Raw genomic sequence first — 6,712 nt, 5'->3', positions numbered from 1 at the left:
TATTGCCATCTGTGTTTGGCAACAGAACTGAGGCAGAGTCCTATTATGTAAAATATTTCAATCTCAGTATTTACTGTTTAAAGTTATGGACAAAATGTTATATTTGCATGGGTTCTATTTGATATTACTCATGTTTATCTCACTAACAAATTGTTTCCCACCAAACTATTTCCCTTGTAAATGTTAGTTTACATTAACTATTTAGTAACTCTTACAGTTCCACATGTGTACTTGTATACTCATATAAGAGAGTCTCAGTAGTTTTGCTGTTGTTACTCATGCTATGGTCTTCACTCTGTTCTAAAATCTTCCATGTCTTTATTATTTTAAACAACTTATCTACAGGTCCCCCCTTCATGTTTTTTGGTCTGCCTTTGAGATGCCCTGTATTGAGTGAAGAGTTTTCTGTACCACTCAAAATCATTTGACCCAATAAAATGTAATCTAATCTGGTGCTCAAATGCATCAAATTTGTTTAAGCACATCCTCTTTACTCACATCTGTATATCTCTCATTTCCTCTCTATTCCTTTATATCATCACACGCAGTGTTGCTTCTGGCTGTTTGGTTAACCTCAAAAGAAACAAGAATGTTTCTCATGAAACTATTCTCTCCAAAAAGAGCTTTCTTATTTGAATGGAAGGGAGTCTATTGAAATTTGAGAACAGTTGCTAAAAGTGGTGACGCAAGCATGTAACATGTATCTGAGCAAGAAGGTGCAAGATAAAACAAGTTTGAGGCCGTACTAGCATATGTAACAAGACACCATATCAATGATATGTGTATATTTTGTATTTGATCCATAGTATAAAATTCTAAAAGTATCATAATATGATGCTCTTTCTCCTCCTATGTGAATTATTGGGGGCAGTAATTAAGCAGTGTAAACAGAATGTGAAATCTTTTTTTTTTAATTAATTTAATTTTACATATCAGCCACAGACTCCCCCGTCCTCCCTCCTCCTATCTCCCAGCCCTCCCCGCCAATCCACTTCCCACTCCCACCTCCTCCAGGGCAAGGTCTCCCCTGGGGAGTCATCCCAGTCTGGTAGATTCAGCTGAGGCAGGTCCAGTCCCCTCCTCCCTGCACCAAGGCTGAGCAAAATGTCTCAGCATAGGCCCTAGGTTCAAAAAAGCCAGATCATGCACCAAGGACAGTCCAGGTCCCACTGCCTGGGGCTTCCTAAACAGTTCAAGCCAATCAACTGTCTCACTTATCCAGAGGGCCTGGTCCAGTTCCATGGGGGCTCCTCAGCTATTGGTTCACAGTTCATGCGTTTCCGCTAGTTTGGCTATTTGTTCCTGTGCTTTTTCCAATCATAGTCTCTATATCTCTTGCTCATATAATCCCTTCTCTCACCAGTTGGACTCCTGGAGCTCCACCTGGGGTTTGGCTGTGGATCTCTGTATCTGCTTCCATCAGTCACTGGATGAGAGTTCTATCATGACAGTTAGGGTGTTTGGTCATCTGATCACCAGAGTAGGTCAGCTCAGGCACCCTCTTGACCATTGCCAGTAGCCTACAGTGGAGTCATCTTTGTGGATTTCTGGGACCTCTCTAGCACTCTGCTTCTTCCTATTCCCATGAGGTCTTCATTTATCATGGTATCTCTTTCCTTGTTCTCCCACTCTGCTCCTGATCCAGCTGGGACCTCCTGCTCCCCTAAGCTCTCCTTCCCCTGACCCTTGCCCTCCATTAACCCCCCCCAGTTTGCTCATGTAGATCTCATCCATTTCTCGGTGGCTGGGTGATCCCTGTGTCTTTCTTAGGGTCCTCTTTACTAGTTGGCCTCCCTGGAGCTGTGAGTTGCAGTCTGGTTATCCTTTGCTTTACATCCAGTATCCACTTATGAATGAGTATATACCATGTTTGTCTTTCTGAGTCTGGGTTACCTCACTCAGGATGACTTTTTTCCAGTTCCATCCATTTGCCTGCCAACCTCATGATGTCATTGTTTTTCCTGCTGAGTAGTACTCCATTGTCTATATGTATCTTACTATTACAATCAATTACAAAATGTTTAATTATTCCATGTGTCTCTTTATCATTGTATACATCAATGAATGTTGTAATTTAGCCAGGTATTTTGTTCAATCAATATATACAATTTTCAAAAAACTGAATGCTTAGAAAAGGCAGTGTGTATGTGTAAAGAAGAAATTCTCCATTTGGTTCACATTAAATATCAGAAACTGAAAAGATTATTTTTTCTTTGAATCTTTCTAATTACAAGTTGATTAATATTTGTAAATTAATGTTTATATTTTTAATATATGTTCTCTATTGGATGATGAATATTAAATCAAATGAAATTATTAATCTCCTTCAGAGTCATATTAATGTTTTAAACAAATTAGAAGTACATTCTATGGTCTCATATTAGTTTTAATTTCTTTAACGTCATAATTGGACATTTTACACTCCCATACTTCTACTTTTTATATAAGATAAATATGTGTGTGTTTTGATTAATCTTTTATGCTTTGAGTTTAAAATCTCCTTCACATACTCATGCTTTGAACATACGATCCCCAGCTGGTGGTATTTTGAGAAGTACCAGAGTCTATAAGATGAGGGACTAAATGGAAGAATTAAAATCCCAGGGCAAGACTTTGGATGATGTTTCTCCTAGTTTCTGTTCTACTGGCTCTGCTCCTTCATTTTTGGTAACATGAGCAGCTTATATCATATATTTCTACTACCATGAACTAATAGCTAATTCATTCTTTCCCTGCCATTATTTACTGAAATGCTCTGAAACTGAAAGCCTAAAAAAGTTTTTCTCATGTACACAGGTAACAGGAATTCTGTTACTGTTGATATACAAGTAACTCACAGGTGACTTATACTCTTATTCCTGAAGCTCCTTCCAAAACGCCATTTCATACTCAGTTGCTTTCTGTTTCCATCTACTTGCTTGCAAACACATGCACTAAGGTGTAAAAAAACTATGGTGCTTGAATTCAGTATTATGTATCTTGCCAAATGGAATTTCCTCATTATTTTATTTTATTTTGTTCACCGTAAACTTACTTTTTTTCCTGGAAATCTACTATTACAATTACTGTTCAAATTTATAAAACATATAAAAACACAAAACTTTCATAAATATAACTGCTGTGTTTATATAAAATAATAAGATTTTCCTTTTGCTTTAGCATTATAGCTTGTCATAAAAAAAGCTTTATGTCTTCTAGATTCAATGTTTTCTCCATTTAGCATGTACTGAACACAGCAATGTCATGCTATTGACATATGGTCAAAACATAGACCATTGGGATAGAATAGAGTGTCTATAAATAACTCCAAGCAGCTAAAGGCAGCTGATTTTGACTAAGATGTAGAGAACATATAACTGAAAAAAATAAAAGTTTTTTTAGTAAGCATTTTAGGCAGAATTAAATATACAATAGAATGAAACTAGATCTTCAGGGAGCGGATCTGGAAGAGAGGGAAGGTACAGGGTGAGCTGGGAAGAGTGGAGGGAGGGGAATCTGTAGTCAGGATTGTTGTATGAAAGAAGATTTTCAATAAAAAAATTAAAAACCCAACTAACAAAAAAATGCAAAACAAACCACTACCACAATAAAAACAAACATCAGCAAAAGTTCAAAACTTAAAAGCAAGGTTCAATATTGTGAAGTTGTTTGAAGTAAACAGCATGGAACTGTTTTAGTTTTTTAACCTCGACAAAGCTTTTTATAAATAATATAAATATGTAAAGAAAGACAAGTTTCATGAAAAAAAGATTACAGAACATTTTTTAAAGGCTTTTTATAGCAAATGATCAACCAAAGAAAAAGACAGCTTATAGGAAAGGAGAAAATACTTTCCAACAGCTTCATATCTAGTGAGAAATTGACATCTAGAATATTTGAGTAATCCACACAACTCCATAGCAAAAATGAAATAACCTACTTAAATTAGATTGATGATCCAAGTACACACTTCTCAAAAGAAGGCATGAACATGGCCAAAAGAAAAAATGCGTAAGTAGTCACCATCACTAAGTAGAAACATACAAGCCAGAAGCACAATGTGGTATCACTTTGTTAGGGTACGAACGGCTCCATCAAATGTTGGAAGAGTAAAAGGCAATGTCACGGGAAGGAGAATGAGGAACTGGTGTACTATGGTGGCCATATAAGCTACTCAAGCCACTAAAGACTTTGTGACTAGTCCTCAAAAATAAAAAATAAATTCTAATTTGAATTCTGGAGTCCAAAAGTCCTACTACTTGGTATATAAAAAAGAAAATTAAAGCATCATGAAAAAAAAAAGACACCCATGCTGTCATTTTGTTTCATTATTACTCATAAGAGGCATGATTTGGTATCACCAAAAATGTATATCATTGGACAATTAGATGAAGATAATTGCCTGTAGCTGGAAGATTTCCTGTGCCCAACCCAGTCCCACAGCCACTCAGACCCAAGTAAACACACAGAGGCTTATATTAATTACCAATTGCATGGCATATGGCAGGCCTCTTGTTAGCTAGCTCTTATAACTTAAATTAACCCATTTCTATTAATCTACATTTTGCCACTTATTCCATGGCTTACTGGTCTGCTGCCATGTTGTTCCTTGGGTGGCAGGCTGGCATCTCTCCCTCCTATCCTCTCTTTTTTCTGTATATTTGCTTGAATTTCCCACCTGCCTTGCCATAGGCCAAACTGAGCAACCAATTTATCAACCGATCAGAGCAACACATATTATAGCATACAGAAATACATCCCACAGCAATTGCCACTCTATCTGAGACATGAAATCCTATCATTCCTGACAATGTGAAGAACCCAGAGGATTTCAGATTAAGTGAAATTAGCCATGGATAGAAAAACTATAGATAGCATCCAAAAATGTTTATCTCATAAAAATGAGTAAATCATGGTATCCAAGGCTAAGAACAATAGAGGAGGAGAAGATTTTTTTCCTTCATTTTGTTTTTATTATAGAATGTTTACTTAATTTACAGCAAGAAGAAAATAAGCTGGGTCATGTTTTGATGCAAACATTGACGTTTTAAAGGTTGTATACAATATTTGTTAAAAAGAACATATAAAAATACCTTTTAAGAAGCTTCTATAAGAAAGAAAATACAAAGTTTAACCCCACAAGTTTCCTCTTTGTTAGAACTGCAAATTACTGCTATAGTTTTAAGTAGACTTTTTGTTGTTTAAACTATACATCCAGGAAAATCTAAAAAAAAAAAATTAAAGAAACCTGCATATAAATGATTGTACAGCAGGACAAGAACATTAACTGCAAACAGTAAAGAAACAAAAGTTAGAAATACTATTAAATATACAAAGATTCTAGAATTAATCCTCCAAACACAGTCCACAAACAGTTCTTAAAAACCATTTTTTCTCTAGAAGCAAGGCCTATATTTCTAAAATCAAAATTGAAAGGAAAATTAAGGCAATCCTCTAGAAGAATCGTCCCCACACAGTATCTCCACTCACTTCCGTAGGTAAGCAGTTTGAGATTTTTTTAAGATGCTTGCTTTTAATTCTGAAATGACACTGGACACTCCAAGTCACTTTATTGCCTCCTAAAGATCTTGAAGAGAAGTACTGGAAATTAAAAATATTTAAGGGTATCACTTCCTTATTTTAGTCATGTCCTAGATGACTCAAAAACTAAGTGATGTGGCTTTTGATTAAAACTCAACTGTTTCCAAAAATTCCAGGCACCACAGAATCAACTGGGAGTGTCAGATTTTCAACTTGTCTACATTAATAAACTGAGGTGTAAAGAGCATCCTATCTTCCCTCATGAAGAGGGCAGGCAGACTCTGATACAAACGCACAGACCAAGTTCTGTAAGCATCAAAATTCACTTTGTTTTACACTATGCATATAAAACAAACAAAATGTACTTTCAAAGTTTACTTGCTTCTAATAGAAAACAAAACAAAACAAAATCCCTAAATAACAATGATCAACAATAGTTAAATTTTAGAGAAACTATGCTAAAAACAGTCTTTTCCCCTTAAAATGATTTCCACCATCATTGACATTCTCAAAACTTAAGGGGGAATTATTTCCTTAAGTTCTTGTTTCAAGTCTCAGAAACCAGCAGGGAAATGGGGGCGGGGGGAGCAGCAAAGGCTCCATGTTTCAGTGAAAAGTTCAATCTCCCTGAAAATACTATTTAACCTAGTTGGCATCATTCCCCAGACAATGGAGTTAACAAAAAAATAACAAACAAACAAAAAAAAAACCCTATTCCACATTGCATCATAAATAATCACCACGGGCTTAGACATCTTGACAAGACATAAAGGTCCCCCTGAACCTAAATGCGTCTGAGCAGTCAGTGTTGTAATGTGGCTACAACTTCACTCTTGTATCATTCTATCTTATTTGCAAGCTACATTTCAAGGTTAACAGTTCTACCAAATATGGATACGAAAATTTATTTTTAATAAGACAATGTTGCAAATTATGGCCAACCAACATCTTTTCACCTAATACTTCAAGCATAAAAAATAAGAATCTTTACAAAAATATACAGAGACAGCACATATTGGTAGCTGCCTATAACATTAAACAAACTGGACTCAAGAGCCGGACAGGAGAATGGCGGGAGTCTGGGCCAGCGGCACTAATGGGTTCGGCAAATTGTCCGCAGCTCCAGTGGCGGCTCACATCCACTTACACATCTGGAGGAGGAGAAGATTTATAAGAGATAGTCCCTAGGCAC

This window comes from Peromyscus eremicus, chromosome 9, assembly GCF_949786415.1.
Source record: "Peromyscus eremicus chromosome 9, PerEre_H2_v1, whole genome shotgun sequence".
NCBI classification, from domain to species: Eukaryota; Metazoa; Chordata; class Mammalia; order Rodentia; family Cricetidae; genus Peromyscus; species Peromyscus eremicus.
The sequence above is the reverse complement of the archived record's forward strand: the minus strand, read 5'-3'. Positions refer to the sequence as shown.